The sequence below is a fragment of the Dermochelys coriacea genome, chromosome 12, assembly GCF_009764565.3.
Source record: "Dermochelys coriacea isolate rDerCor1 chromosome 12, rDerCor1.pri.v4, whole genome shotgun sequence".
Taxonomy (NCBI): domain Eukaryota; kingdom Metazoa; phylum Chordata; order Testudines; family Dermochelyidae; genus Dermochelys; species Dermochelys coriacea.
Genome location: NC_050079.1, coordinates 4,181,433 through 4,198,049, shown reverse-complemented (window position 1 = coordinate 4,198,049; position 16,617 = coordinate 4,181,433).

Here is a 16,617-nt window from a genome sequence, read left to right as displayed (position 1 = left end):
GCTGTCCAGTGATGATTCTGCTTTGCTTTCAACAAGTGTCCTTAATGCTTCAAAATCGGAGACTCCTGCATGCGTGGATTCTTAACTACTGCAGCAAGGAGATCAAACAGGCATGATGGGTAGTCCCCAGCCTAAGTTCCCTGTAAGCTGCGCAGCTGGGCATCTGCCCAGCAGGCTATCAAGTGCTGGGCAGTTCAGGTGTCCCTCCCCACACTGCCATGTGCTGCTCCTGCCCTTTGCCTTGGAGCTGCTCCCAGGAGCCTCCTGCTCACTGGGGGGGGGGGGGAGGGGAACAGCCTACTTAAACGGGCAATGCGTGTCTCTGTCTCTCACACACATGGTGTGTGTCTCTGTCACACTCACCTCCCAACACATACTTGTGGTGGTGGTGGTGGTACTTCTTGCTACTTCTTTCAAAGTGTATTTTACCTTTTTGGCTGGTCTGCATTTCATAATTTTTATTTTTCTTGCACTTAAATTTAATTCTTTGAGTAGCGAGTTCTCAAATGCTTAACCTGTCCTGGCTGGAGTAATTATCCCTATGGTAACTTAAAAAAAAAAGAGAGGAAAATATCTAGGTTTTTGGTTTCTATGGTGGCGCACATGTGCACATTACCTTGATATTGATACATATACTGTAACAAAATTCATTCTGCACATGGATGGAAAAAATTAGAGGAACACTGCCCCCAGCTGACCTTTGTCTTCAGTGGGACACCATCCTTACTAACTCTTCCAGCTGTATGCTTCTGGAATAAACTGATGGCCACAAAGTTTCTCAATAGTTTTAATGCAAACCAAAATATATTTTCCTGCTTGTGTTGATGCTGCTGCAAGTGCAAGTTGTCCTTCCCTTTTGGGTCAGACAGAATTGGATTCACAAAGTGTCGTTCAACCAAGCGACTCTCCTAGTGCTGTTTTCTGATCAGTGCTTAGCTGTCATTGGACAAGAGGGAGAATTTGATAGCGCCATCCAACAGGGACTGAGTACTGTTGGCATGTAGGAGCCTTGATCTCTGAGGGCTAAGACAGGCAGTAGGTGCTCTCCTGAGAGAAAACGTGCACCAGAATACTTGCTAGTGTTAAAGGTTCATCTTTAGCCCGCTGGTCGATAGCTCAGTATCTTAGGCCTATCCAGGCTATACTCTCCTAAGAGCTCTCGCTGTGACTGTGCTCGTGGGTGCAGGAGGGAAGGTACAGTAGCTCTGGTATCAATCACTTTCGTGAATATTTCTGTCCATAAATGTTTTGTGCACCTGTATAAGGTAACTATGGAATGAATGTTCTCCTGGGCTCCCCTCTGCTGGGTTACATGAGAGCCTGGGTACAGATGGCAGTGACACCCTGGGAAAGGAAGGAATTGGCTGTCCTGCAAAGCAAGCCAGCAGAGAGAAGGGAAATCTAAAATACTCTTGCTAGTTCCTACTTCTTGGGGCAGCCAGCTTCTTCCCCTGGTTTCTAATCTTTATTGTGCTTTGTTAAGGACATAAGGGAACGGAATCTGCATTGCCCTAGCAAATACCAAACCGATATCTCAAAGGCTTTCAACCCAATGCAGAGCAGATTCTTTCCCAAAGAGATGAGTTTTCCTTGCCTCCACGCACTTCCAGGATCCTCATGTTCTCTCTCTATCAGCCAGGGCGCCTGCTCTTTGATCAGTCCTGTAAATGCTAAGAGCCTGTTTTCTACATCAAAGGCGAAGCTTCCCTTTGAAATCTCAGCTGTGGAAAGCGCTTGAGCATGGAGGTTACAGTGTGTTGTACTATAACCAATCAATGGGAGCGCAATCTTCCCCCTTCACGTAGTGGAAGGAGTCGGGCTTGTTTTGATAGGGGGAGATAGACCCCAGTTCCTTTCTCAGGCACGGGGTCATTGCTTGACCACATGGGGAAAGTGACTGTCATGTCTATAAAAAGAAAAGGACTTATGGCACCTTAGAGACTAACAAATTTATTTGAGCATAAGCTTTCGTGATATGCTCAAATAAATTTGTTAGTGTCTAAGGTGCCACAAGTCCTCCTTTTCTTTTTGCGAACACAGACTAACATGGCTGCTACTCTGAAACCTCTCGTGTCTATAGTGCTGTATCTCCCTGTGTAGACCCTATAAAAGGATGAAAGTGACTTTATTTTGGAATAATTATTCTGCAGTGCCGGTTAACTTCCCTGTCTAGACAAGCGTCCAGTGCTGGCTTTTTGAGACTGAGGCTGCTGCATCACACGCCCGTGTGTTATTGGGGTAACGTGTGTGTGTGTGAGGGATAGAATAGTGTTTGTGCTGCTGGGACTGCCCTTGTGTGGTGCTTGAAATACCTGCAGAACATTGCACTCGTAGTCGTTTTTGTGCTGGGGGATTCATGCTGCAAAGACTCACTCGAGTTACAGCATCTGTTACAGCCAATGAAGCTCCTGCTTTTAGCCTCATTTTCCAGCTGGGTTGTCTAAAGAGACAAGTGACTTGCCCAAGAACACCCAGCACGTCATGCCTCAGATCAGCTCAACTGAGCATCAAGCTCTTCCTGGCTCTTAGGCCTCTGCTGTGGTCATTAAGGTGCACTGCTGCTGATAAAATACTCCAGTGCAGTCTGCTATCTCAGACTCGATTTCAGTAGCATCTGTGTTTGTGCATGTACATCCACATGTACTTAGGTGAGCTCCTGAGGTCATGGTCTCTTCTCACCCAGCTGTGTCCAGGCTGGCTCCTTCATGCATATGCAGACAGGGCAGTCCTTAAGGGTGAAATCCATGACCTTGGCTGCAGTAGGGCCCAAGTCAAATCTCTGTGAAAGAGCTGTTGATCCTCTGCTGCTACTGTTCTTGTTTTATTGATCCGAGTCAGAGTAAGTAGAACTCCCTCCGAAACGCTGCCGTTGTTGCTCCTGATCACCAGCAGAGGACTCAGTTGAGCCTCCATGAGGCTGATTTTTCCCGATGAGCCAAGCTTGACATTGAAACCTAGCGTAATGGGGCTTGGAGCTTGTGGTCTTAAGTGCTAGCTACCATGAAAACCAATAACAGAAACCTTTCATGCCATGCGTTACCACTAGCAGGTACAAAGCCGTCAAACATCATGGGGAAATACCACCTTGGTCAGCTGGAGATTGTTTAATAAAGTCACAGGAATCTGGGACTGTAAAGCAATGCGTATGTGAAGTGCAGGGATCGCTTTCTGTAGCTGGTCACTATCTTGCTGTTTGATCTCTCTTCTGCAGGCTATTGTCCTCCCACATTGGGATCAGGTTCTGGCTGTTTCATTATGAAAGCCTTCATTCTGCCCAGAGCCTTTATTCAGTTGGGTGTACTATGCATTTGGGGCATAAGAAAAGGTATCTGTCTAATATCTCTTTAAAAGTTTCAAATATTAGCCAGGGTATTGTGCTGAGTAGTTGTCTACCTGAGCTGCTAGGTGTCCTCTCCTCTTGTCTTGGCGATAGTAGCCAGACTTGCTTTAGGAGCGGTCAGGCCTATCGCTGTTTGCTACCTCCTTCTCAAGTCCAGACACATTGGTAGTATCTGGACTCTTACTCCTTATGAATCACTGAACATCTGTCTCCTGACCCAGGGTGACTCTCCTTGGAGTTCAGAGTTAGCTTCCCTCATACGGTTATAAATTCTTACACATGTAGTGCACTGAGCTAGGAGATTGGACCCAATTTCCTCAATGTGCAAGGACTGCAGTAATCCCAGCGTATTAATTGTATAGGCTACACCCACCTGATTCTGAGATGTAATCCCCACTTGATACTCCACCATCAGTCATGCTCCACAGCTGCTGCTGTCTCCCTGACCCGAGATTTGGGAATCCACGCAACCCTGCACATGTGAGCAAGAGCCACAGTGGCTAACTTATACCCTGAAACACCAGCCGCTGGCATGCAAGAGCTTGGGTAGGTGCATTAAGGTGGCCACCCCCACTTCTGGCTATGGTCCTAGAGAGAACAGCAATTCTTCTGTGGTTCTAACTTTGGGATGTTCCTTCCACGAAGCTGCTGCATTCAGGGGTGAAGACACCAGGGCATAGCTCTGAAAGATGCTCCTGCTAATGAGATCTCTCTGTTGGCAGCTGTTTCTACCTCTTTCACAGCTACTTGAATAAGCAAATGCTTGTAGTGGTACTCTGCGCTTGTGTGAAATAGAGACAGTCAGACAACTAAATAAAGGAGGGAGATGACTGCCTAACCCCTCCACCCAGGAATGGCTACTGAGCCTTTTTAGGTCACTTATGAGAAGCACCAGTGCTCTCACGTTTCTAGTCTATCCCAAGGAAGAGGTTCGAGTATAATTTGGTGTTAACTCTTTCAGGGGCTTGATTCACAGATAAGTTTTTAGAGTACCTGTGGGTAGCAGGCACTATCACAAGTGGAAGATGTTCTGAACTGAAGTCTCCTCCGTTAGGGTTAGTAGCAGGCTGGTGCTTTTAATTGGTGATGACCTTGCATGTGGACAGCTTGTCGAAACTGGTATTGTAGTGACCGTTGCTATTTGTACTACAGACGTACTGGGTCCCCAGCTGTTCCTGTGTGGTAGGCTTTGGATGAACACTGTAAGCTGAAAGAGTCCCTGCCCCCAGAATCACAGAGCTAGATAGACAAAGTCTCTCAGCTGGGCAGTGGCATAGCCAGGAATAGAACCTAAGACCCTCGCTCCTAGCCCTGTCCTTGCCTCCTTGGATCATGCTGTTGCTCAACCATGCACGCTGCGCCTTCAGCTACCCTGAGCAAGGGTTGTTGTCCTTAAATGTTTTAAGAAGAAAATTAGGAGCAGCAGCACTTCTCAAAGGATCTACTATGGACCAATTCCCGTGTGTCCCAAAGGCAAATATCCTGCCCCCATAGACATCGCTCCCAGGCGTGTAGGCTTCCTGGTGCAGGGATGTCATCCGCTGCTCAGGGCTCGTCTATGTATGTGAAGAGCTCCCTCCATTGCTGGGTCTCTTTAGCCAAAAGAAGTGTCTTCAGCCCAACTCTGCATTCTTTGTGAAGTGACTGTTTCCCCTGCAGCTGCTGTCTAATGTGGTGTGGACAGTTGCTGAAGGGGAGGGAAATATTTATTTTGAGTTTTGTCAGTGGCTTCTGACCAGGAAGCCCTGACCATACTGGGGCCTTTACTCTGGGCATTTTCTGTAAATGAGCTGCTATCTACAGAGGGTTAAAATTTCCCCAGGCCCGATGAAATCATGGACCACCCAAGCACTGCAAGGTTTAGTGGGGATCAAGAATGGTTGTGTTCCCTGAAAACTAACCATAGGGATGCAGGGGGACAGCCCTGGAATCTGCAAAGAGCAGAAAGAGGACACTCGGTGGTGCTATTCTAACACAAACTACCAGCTCTCCCAGGCCTAGAACAGAGGTGGTACCTCTGCCAACCCTACTGTAGACAGCAGAAGCCTCCCCTAGAAGCCCAGGTCTGGACTAGCAGCGGTGTCGCAGGTCCAGGTGGAGGTTCATTAGCCAAGCTGTCCAGTGGAGGCCAGGGCTGGAGCTGCTGCCAGTCGAGATGTATTGGCAGAGCTGGGCTGTAGCATCCCCGCTGGTGGGTAGCAGCAGGTTTTGCTTGTTGGAATAGAGGGGAATTAGCAGAGCTGTGTGGAGAAGCTGGAACATATCTGCCACTTACAACACTGTGTAGTTCACCTGGCTCTGCCTAAAACACTCGATGAGCAGACGTGAGCTTAGCTACAGGCCAGCACTAGGGCAGGAGATATGTTCATTGGCCTTCCTGCCCTCCATAGCATAGAAAGGGCTGGGGATTGGCGTCAGGTCAAAGAGCTGGGTTCAGCTCTGGGCCTAGTACTCTCTTCAGGGCTGGTAGATCTCCCTGAAACTGGGGTGAAGGACAAACATCAAAGAAGAAAATGATCAGCTCCGTGCATACCCCAGCTAAGGCTAACTCAGCAGCAGTATCTCTGCCCTTCCTCGAAGTCGCTTCTTGCACTTCCCTCCTACCCACACGAATGAGAAAGTGCCTCTTTAGTGCCTGGAAGAGGGGACAGGCAGGCCCTGTAGGGAGGCCCTGGAGTGAAAGGATGAGGGGCAAGCCCCATAGCTGGATGTGTGGGGAAGCTTGCAGGGGTCCAGTAGCCAGAGTCGGGATCACTGAGTCCAGCAGCTGGTGCCCAGCTCTGGTGGTGGGATAGTCCCCACTGGGATCTGTTTGCTTCAGAACTGCCCGGAGCCTGGAGAGAAATCTACTGCGGAGGAGCGGGCCAGTGGGGTGGGGCTCCCTGCTGTGTTCTGTCTCTCCGCTGGCCTGGCGCGTAGAGCCAGAAGACGGGTGTTCGAAGATGCATCCTCTAGGCTATGGGCACTAGGTGAGCTGAGGTTACTGCGGCAAGAGCCTTGTCAGAGGGGAGTCAGGCTGCTTCTCCCATGCTCCACTGCTGGCCAGGCCAAGCCAAGCATTGGTGGGGAGGCAGCTGCTCAGCACATAGCCACGGTGTAGGAACAATAGTGCAGGTTCCCAGCATGCTTCTTCCCCACCCTCAGCCCCTTTCCAAGAGGGGAAAACTTTCCATCTAACAGGCAGTGGTCTCCCTCGGCAGGGCACCACCCCAGGCAGAGGTGAGGCAGTGTCTGTCCCCAGAGGGTTCCATTAGCCAGATCCCATCAGCGCTCCACCCACGCTGGTTCCAGTCCCACCAGATGCCACCACACTGGGCCAGCCAGCCTGGTACTGTATCTCCCACCTCATCTCATCAGGCCATGCCACACGGCCAACAGCTGATGCTTCAGGGGAAGGTGCAACCCTGCCCTTCCTCCCCACTGCTGCAGTGCTAACCTGGGGGAGGGGAAGTTGCAGTTCCTTCCTGCCCAGCTGACCAGCTCACGCCCTCCAGCCCTGGGAAGGTGGGTTTCCTCTTGGTTTTTGGCACGCCTAGCATAGCTGCAAACAGTTATTCCTGTTTGCCTGAGGGGCGGGGGTCTGATCCTGTTCCCAGTTGGAGTCAGCCACCAAGCTCTGCAGCAGCAGCCAGCCCTCTCAACCGCTTTTCATGAACCCTCCCTCCTGCGCTCTGGCCCTGAACCCTACTGCTCCAAGCGCTTGGCATTAAACAGCAAAAGTGTTTCCTCTGATCCATCTGCACCATGCTTCCTTTCGCTCCCAGCCCCTTTGTTCTTGCACTAAGATAAGAAGGCATGAATGGGAGTGCTGGAAGGGATTTCATTAAGCTACTCTTTGGTTTGAAGAACTCCATCATCTTTCCCATCTTATTGTGCTTTCCTAATAAAGCACCTCGCCCCCTTCCTGCAGGGACAGTCATTGGCTTGCCTTTACCTCGACCCTGCTTTGGGTCCTATTTCACCTGGTTTCTTCCCTTACGGGGAAGTACCCACACAGGATAGTCGGCTTGTGACATACCATTGAGTTACGTGGGGGCTGTCCGTAGCACTTCCCATCAGAGGAACTCAAAGTGCTTTCCAAAGCTGTATGCTATCCCCATTTTACAGCTGGGGAAACAGACCCCAAGTGGTCAAGAGCCTGTCCCAAGGCCACGCAGGAAATCAGTGGCAGTAGACTTGATCACACAGGATTATTCTTCCAGGAGGAAGAACAAATTGGTGGCAAACTCAGGGCTTTCTTCATGAGGAATTGCCACCGATTTAACTTAAGCTGGGTAGTGAAACTGAGTTAGTTAAACAAGTGCAAACTTCTGTGTAGGTGCTCTTATTTCAGTATAGCTTAAGTCAGTTGGGAACTGGTGTGAGCCAAACTGCAATCAGTGTCCACACAGGACCGTGCACTGGTTTAACAACCATTTTAAATTGGACGGGAACAACTTTCCAGGGTAGCCAAGGCCTAAGGATGCCACTGGGAAGGCAGGGCTAGAACTCAGATCCTCATGTATTTGAACCACTAGCCTTTACTGCTGCTGCTAGATAGGAATTGGCCTAGTAGTAGGCTAGGGCTTGTGCTCCACAGTTGTGCAGGTGTGATTCCATCAGTGGAGGGCAGTGTTGCACACGCCGGCAATAGCCCACTGCAGTTTGATTTGCTTTGCCAGCACTGACTGTTTACTCCTCACGACAGCTCTGTGAAATAAGTTGGATCAGCACCATTTTAAAGATTTGGAAACTGAGGCTGAGATTAAGTGACTGGGCCCCAGGCCAGTCACTGAGCTGGGGTGAACAGGAAGGAGCTTTGGGCTTCCAGCCCCATGCCAACCCATGTGGCATTCCGTCCTCTCTGCCTGTCCCCTGGGGCCTCTGCGAGATAGGCTCTCTGCTTATCTGCATCTGACTGCCAGGCCTCTGCTATTTATGTGTCATCTACACCCTGTTAGCAAACTCCCGGGGTTTAAAGAGAACAGGGAGGGGCAGCTGGGTTCAGCTGACCCAGCTGCCGGGGTGTCAGAGCCTTTGCCTCAAGCAGAATCAACAGGGTGGAAATAGCAGCAGCACTGCACCCCTCCCAGTATCCTCATGTCCAGGAATTTACATCTACATCTTCTCCCATTATACCAGCCCTGGAAATGGCTCTCTGGAGGTGGGGGAAGCCAGTGGGAACCATAAATCCTCTAGCTGCCCAGTACATTTCTAGGAGCTATTAGCGGATGCTGGGTTATTCCTGCCCTATTATCTCCCTTCTGGAGAGAAAATGCTGCTGTCAGTTGCATCCATTCACAGCAGCAGCAGCAGGGTTGCCCATGTGTGATCTGGGCAGTTAACTGACCCCTGACTCATGCAAAGCCCCTGTATGACATCTGCTTAGCGATCTAGGGCTGCTCCTCAACTGGTGTCGACAGCAGCCACCAGAGCCGGGTCCTGCTATCCCGGCTGAGGAGGTGGCCCTCTGTCTTCGGCTCAAATGCAGAATGACACCTGGTAAATCTATTTGCTCTGAGCCCCCAGGGCATGATGTCCTCCTCGGTGTGTCGTACAACTCGGAGCATGCCACTGGCTAGCTCCCTACCAAAGTCACGGCCGTGCAAAATGCATCACGGACCGTGAAATCTGGTCTTTTACCCGACCCTAGACAGATTTCACAGGGGAGACCAGCGTTTCTCAAACTGGGGGTCCCGACTCAAAAAGATGTTGCTGGAGGGTTGCGTGGTTATTGTAGGGAGGTTGTGGTATTGCCACCCTTACTTCTGTACTACCTTCAGAGCTGGGTGGCCAGAGCGTGGCGGCTGCTGGCTGAGGGCCCAGCTCTGAAGGCAGCAGGGCAGAAGTAAGGGCAGCAATACCACACCCTCCTCTACAATCACCTTGTGACCCTGCCATTAGCGCCCTTTGGGTCAGGACCCCTACAATTACAACACGGTGACGTTTCAGCTATCAACCTCTGAAATCGTGAAATTTACGATTTTTAAAATCCTATGAGCGTGAAATTGACCAAAATGCATGGTGATTTTGCTAGGGCCCTACCTACAGCACTGTGCGAATAGCATCATGTGCAGCCTCTAGATGGCACTGTCTCCTGCCCTGCCAGGGGTCATCAAGTCTGAAATCGTGGGTCTTTTCCAACTCCAGCTTTCTCCTTTGGACATTTGAAAGTCTCAGAAACCTGGATGGTGAAATACCTGGATGGTCACATAACCCTCCTGGCACTAACTGGGTCGTCCCATTGACAGTCCCAGCAAGGAAGTCGAGGGCTGAATGGGACATGCAGACTGACCTCCTCCTTCCCATCTGGGAGCTGTTACAAGCCCCAGAGGGAAAGGGCCAAGAATCCAAGCTCTGGACTTGGCTTTGCTCTGATGCGCTGTTCCCTTTCTCCACAGCCATGCATGCTGGCCCTCACGATTTATGGTGTTTTTCTTAAAAGTCTCGGCTCCTGGAGTCATGAGGTTGCTGGAGAATCTCAGCTTTCATTTAAAAACATCAACAAGTTTATCACCCACTTAATTATAGGGGAAAAGCTTGAAAATACAACCCAAGTGTTTGTTAAAAGTTCACAATCAGAAGGCAAATAAAGAGTCTCCCCATTCTTTAAACAAAAACAGTTCTGGATTTTTAAACTCCTGAGGTTGGCCATATTGGTTGTGCATGTAATTTGCTCCCCGTGCCTTTGGAAAGGGACACCCATAGCAGATTACAGGCTGAGAATGCCACCTCCCCCTGGAGAAGGGAGGTAGTAATCTAGCTTTGGCATTTAACTGGGTCACATCACTGTAGCAACCTTTAGTGTGTTCACCCTCACTACCCCCTGTGCAGCAGGGCTGTCATCCCCACTGGACAGAAGGGGAACTGAGACCCAGAGAAGCTCAGTGATTTGCCCAAGTGGTAAAGCAGGAATTTGAACCCAGGGCTCCCAAAGCTCAGGCTACTGCCATAACCTCTGGCCATCCTTCCTCTCGGAGGGGTGAGCGGCTCCTGTCCCCAGAAGAAACTGCCCTCATCCAACCTCTTAGGAATGAACGGGGTCTGCCAAGAGGCGCATCCAGCACTGCAGGGCCAAACACACCCTGGGTGTTAACGTGGAGGGCAGGCGTGTGGAAAGCACAGGCCCCAAAAGGCCTGGCTCACTCATGGTCCCAGTGATGGTACTTAACTCAAGCCCGCTGGGACCTGCAGATGGAGCGCGGCCCTCGAGTGCTCCTAGCAGGCTGCCAATGTGGCCCTCGGCTGGGCACAGTCTGGCCAGGGCTGTGCTGAATGCTGCAGAGATTGGGGCATGACTTTTGCAGAGCTAGCTGGAGACCCACCTCCAAAATGGGGCATAAACAAGCCTAAACAGCGGCTCTAGTGACTACGTGGCTTGCTGGAGGGCAGCTGTAGTTTCCCAGCACTGATTGGAGATGATAACGCTGTCCCCTGCCTGTGCCAAGTGGGGAGCCAAAGCCAAGCCCAGCCTTGCTGCCTGCTGAATCTTGCAGCGTTCAGAGGGCCAGAGCTGCAGGAGGCATCCAATGGCCACCGTGCACTGAGGCGCACCGTGCAGCTGGCAAGGCTTGCTGGAAAAGGGGTGCTCTGTGGCTGGTGGGTTCCCCAGCATACTGCCCAGGGAGAGCTTAGGGGAATAGCCCTTGGATACAGTTTGCCCTCTAGTTGTGCAGTGGAATTGTGTCCATCCACATCAGCCTTCCCCTGTCCAATCGCTGAGCTCCAGGGATCTCTAAGCATCAGGCCCTGGGGGAAGAAAAGTTTCCCCAAAAGCAGGAGTGTCCAGTGGAGAGGGAGTTTCTTCTGGATCCCTCAAGGGATGCACTCACTCACCTCCCTTCCCTGATGTTGGTGAGCGATCCCTGCATGGCAGACTGGTCCCTCTGGGGGGATGGGGGGTGCTCGGGGAAGTCTAGAGCCTGATTTGCAGGGTGGACTCTTTGGAACTGCCCCAGTACATTAGCCTCAGACTGAACTGCAGCAACTCCCCAGTGAGAGCTGCCAGGCAAAGGCCACCTGCCCTGGCCCACCCTCCACGGAGCCCCACTGACTTTACATGGGCTTTCCCAGAGGGGAAGGCAGGCTCGAACTTGGCTAAGATTCTGCATTAGCGCCAAGCAGCTGGAGCGACTCCCTCAGCTGTTTCTGGCATAGGGGGCAGGGACTGGATTTTCAGTCTGCAGCCCCAGTCCTTTTCCCCCAGGGCCTGGAGAGGAGGCGGGGGATTCTGTGCCAGGTGGAAGGAATTCTCTCCCATGGCAGTTTGATGAGGGGGAGGGCCACACCTGTTCCTGCTATGATTCTTGTGGTTAGATCCTGCTATGAGCGGCTGCTCATACCAGCCCCGGGAAGTACTGGCCATTGCCAACTGTGACCCAGTCTGCCTGAGATATTCCCTGAAACACCAGGGCAGGCAGAGGCTCCTGCAGGCAAGCTACGATTGGCCTAAACTGCAGAAAATCCTAACTCCAACTACTAAATGGTTTCAGAGTAGCAGCCGTGTTAGTCTGTATTCGCAAAAAGAAAAGGAGGACTTGTGGCACCTTAGAGACTAACAAATTTATTTGAGCGTAAGCTTTCGTAGTGAGCTGTAGCTCACGAAAGCTTATGCTCAAATAAATTTGTTAGTCTCTAAGGTGCCACAAGTCCTCCTTTTCTTTTTACTAAATGGTTGCCACTGAGGGCAAGCTCAGCTGTGCAGAAAAAGTGGCACTGCCCCTTTACAGACTTGAGGGACCTTTGCCTGGGGTGCAGGTTTGGGTCCCCCTATCTCCGGCTTCCCTGGCTATGAATCCTGCCAGCCAGTTGCCAGATGTTTGCTTTGATAACCTCCAGATGTGGAACATAGGGTTTTCCTATCATGACACCCAGCCAAGGTGGAAAATCTTTTACCAAAGGGAGTTGTTTCTGTGGCTCTGGAATAGCCCACAGCTGGGGCTGGCAGCAACGGGACGGCCTCCTCTGATTCTTCCCATGGAAGGGTTACGCCAAGATCCTGGCAGTGCTCCAGACAAGCTGGGGAAATGGATTCCCTCCCTCCACTCGGCACAGTCCAGTCTTCCTTCCTAGCAAATCTCCAATTGATTTTCTTCACTCCAGTTTATTTAGTGATTCACATCTGCTGCTGAGACCGGGACTGTTGGCTGCAGCAGCGTCGAGCCCGATCCACATGCTGCTGGCCTCGGCCTTTAGAGTCTAACCAAGGAGTAAGGTGACCAGATGTCCGGATTTTATAGGGACAGTCCCAATATTTGGGGCTTTTTCTTATATAGGCTCCTATTACCCCCCACTCCCGTCCCGATTTTTCACACATGCTGTCTGGTCAGCCTACCAAGGAGCAGGGGACCCTCCTGAATGGGCTGCGTGCTGGGTCCTTGCAAAGGCCGGTGTCTCTGTTCGCAGAGCACAGTCTGTCTGGTGAGCTCCATCTAATCGGCTATTTCTCAGGCTGGTCACACAGTGCGGTCCAATAAAACGTGCTACAGCGCCTGTTCTGGAGAGACTCAGAAGTGGAGTGGCAGGCCAGGGTGGGGGTGCCTTGGCAGGGCAGGGGGGGACCCCACCAGTGGAATGGCAGGGGTTGCTGTGGGTCAGGATTGAGGTGCACTGGGAGAGCTGGGTGGGGGCGTGCAAGCCTGAAAGGCAGGAGTATATGTCACATGGTTGGGCTTGAGGTGCCCAGGACAGGAAGCAAAGGCTGCTGCAGCTGCTGAGTGTGGGGCACTGGCAGGGCTGTTTATGGGGGCAGGGCTGGCACAGCGGGGGGTGGGGGGGGCTGCAAGTCAGGATCAAGGGGCATCGGCCGAGCAGCAGCATGTGAAGGGCTGGGCAGCCGCTGGCCAGCACTTCCCTGAGCATCACAAACCCTAACCCCGCAGCCCCCTCCCCCGGCTCTGGCAGGGGCTCCTGCTCCCCCCCCCCCGCCCCGGCTGATGCTTACATCAGCCCCAGTGGGGCTCAGCTGCTTTCCAGCCCTGTGCCAAGTTTGGCTGTTGTGACGGAAACCAGTTGCTATGGTGATGAGGCTGGGTCCAGCTTTCAACTCCCAGGTTTGACTCCTGGTTTCGCTGTTTCATTTTTGTCAGTGAGAGTTTCCAGATGGCCTGGAGCTTGGCAGCGGGTCTGGCAGGAGCAGAGCGGGAAGGGCTGGAAGCAGCCCTCCCCCGGCCCCAGCCAAGATCTGGACAGCCCGGAGCATGGGTCCAGTCCCAAACCCAGTGAACGGCCCCGCGGCCTGTAGTGACCCAGACCCAGAGGTGTCACCAAGGCCCAAACCCTGGGGTGGAGGCTTGAGCCCATCAAGTTCTGTGGCCCTTTCCCTTCCCGCCTCCCCAAATTCCAGTGGTATGGTGGAGCGACTGTCCCCTAGGCCCCCCCAGCAGGGCCCAGCTGGGGGGCCGGCGGGCTGGGCTTGGGTCATTGAAAGCCGTCCTTGTTTATTCTAGAAAAATCATTAGCGAGGTACAGGCAAAGCTAGCCGCTGCATTCATGCTGCTGACCTTGTCCGTGTGCCATGTGCGGTCCCTGGTGAGGACCCAGGTGATTCCCCATTACCTGCGGGTCTGGGGGTGGGAGCTGGTTTGCTTTAAAAGCCAAGTGAGTTTGCAGCCCCCTTCCCGGCAGTGCTGGGGCCTCATCCTGGCCTGCGCTCAGTGATGCTAACAGGTTATTCCCAGGCCCTGCGTGCTCGGATTGCTACCGCTCTTCTGGAGGCAGCCAAACCAAACCCTGAACTGGCCCGAGAGCAGTGGGAGGGATGGCCCAGCGCTCAGCGAGGCAGGGTGTTATCAGCGCCCGTTCACAGGTGGCTGTCACTGCACCGTATCTGTCAACCCCCCGGGGTGAAACAGATGGATAGCTAGACCGTCAGGCATCCAATCTGCTCTATCCAGCCAGCCGGCGGCTCTTGGAGAGCCCTCCGCTCTTTCATGGCTAGCTCCCAGAGGCCCAGCTTCCCTGGCAGTGCCTGGTTTCCCCAAGGTTGGCTGGTTCAGCAGGACTTCAGCTGACCTGCCTTAGGGAAAGCAGGATAACCGAGGGCTGGTATTACAGTGTGTTCATTCCAGCCCTCAGCTCAGGCACGGTGGCTGAAGCCCTTTAGCCGAAGTCCTGCTGGGCCAGCACGTGGTCACAGAGAGAGTCCATGATGGAGCTGCAGCATAAGCCAAGATCTCCAGAGTCCCAGCTCAGTGCTTCACCCACAAAACCGCCCTCTGGTGGGTTTACACCAGGGATGGATTATCCCACTGGTGCTTCATAGGGCCAGTGTGTAACAAGGCAATCTGGCCTCCAGCACAGAGCTGCTGCCCCATCAGATGTTCCTCTGTAGCCAGCCGGCTCAGTAATTCAGGCCTCATACATCTCAAACCTCTTGTGATCATGAACAAGGTCTTGTTCTCCTCAGAAATGAAGGGCTCTGACTGGCTCAGACAATGGGGCTTTTCCAGGAAGGGCAGTACTGCGAGTCAAGACTGGACAATGGGGCATGTGGATTTTCAAACCTGAGTATGATGGTTTATAGATGCAATTGAGAGATTATTAAGGGTGGATCTCGTGGACACTCCACCCCACCCCAAATCCCAGTCCAGGACTTTGGCTTAATTGAAAGAGGAGTTTGCTGCCAACCTATCTATCCCAGCTTTCCTGCTGAGCCCAGTGCATGCTGGGACAGGGCTTTGGGAACGCAGGGAGTACTGATGGCCTCCCCGTGCAGATGGGAACACCAATGTCCATGGTTAGATTCTTTCAGTGTCTTGTTTTTGGTGGCACCAATGGAGACACACCATCCCCCGTTCCATTGTCAGGCTGGTTGCTGTTATTTTTCATTCTGCTCCCAGGTTGTGCGACCTCATTTCTGCACCTCCCGACTCAGCTCTTTGGGTTCAGGCTCTGAGGCTGGGTCCAGCATGTTATTCTTATTTCTCTTTGTATTATTGGAGTGCTTGGGAGTCTCAACCATGGCCCGGGACCCCAGTGCACTAGGCAGTGGACTGACACGGAAAAATGACAGTCCCTGTCCTAAGGAGCTTACAAGCTAAGTCTAAGCCAAGAGACAACAGCTGGATACGGACGGATGGGGGAATACAAGGTAACAATGAGATAGCACGACAGGCAGGATCTCCGCATACCAGCTGCCCAACCATTGTCAAGTTTTTGTAGGTAGCCTGGCACAGGATGCCCTGTGTGTCTGGGATGCAGGGCCATGTGTGACAGCTGTCTCAGGCTGTTGCCAATGGTGCCAGCAGCCATATGCATGTTATGCCCAGTGCATCTTGTTGGCAGGGGCACCAATTGGGGGGCAGGACCGCCCAGGGGGCAAAAGGGGCAGTTTGCCCCAGGCCCCTCATTGGAGAGGGCCCCCACATCAAGTGGCATTATGACCCAAACTGCATCCCTCGTTGAAATTTAGCCCCGTGCCCCACTCAGTCCCAGACAGGCTGCTGGCTCAGTATTCCGAACCTCCGTTATCCGACCCCTTTGATAGTGAAGGGCAAAGAGGGCTGGAGGCAGCAGGATCACACTTTCAACCTCCACGGAGTATAGTCCTAAAGTCCCGTAGTGCCTCATTCCTGGGGCTCTCCAGCATGGCTGGGCCAACAGACACCAATCACCAGACACCAGCATATGGAGACCATGGTGATGGGCACAAAAGAGATGCAGTAGATGCACTTACCTGTTTGCAGCTGGGAGACCTGCATCCTGCCTGTCTGTCTATCACCCCCATCACTGTGGGAACTAAAGATCTAAGATCCTCAGAGGTCAGTCAATAGAAGTTAGGTGCCTAAATCTCTTGGGGATCTGGGTCTAAGTGCATTCTCCCCATGGCATTTCCTGGCACGATACTGGGGTGGGGCAAAAACATGGTAGCTGAGGCCGCTTTGCCAGAATCCGTCTCCCAGGGGTAGCTTTCCCCTGCTTTTCCTAGGGATGGATTCAGCACCATCCCCCCGAAACACAGGGACGCTGCTGAGAAAAGCCAGCTCTTGGTCGCATCATGGCTCCCCCCCCGCCAGCCAACCCAAGTCCACGTCCCCCGGATCTCTCGCAGCCTGAGCGAGGAGCAGCCGCAGGAGACAAAGGGAGCTGGGAAAGGCTCTGCTGTCCCTTTAAGATGGCCCAGGTCCCGAAGGAAGGACAATGGGGCCTTTGGAGCGAGGACGTAATGGCATCTTTTGGGGGCCCTTTGATATGCAGGGCTCAGAAAAGAGGGTTCCCAGCCAGAGGATAAAGAAGGCCTTTCTCTGCTCTCAACAGAGCTTCCATTAAAGCCAGAGGAGGCAGCTGGGGGGATGGGG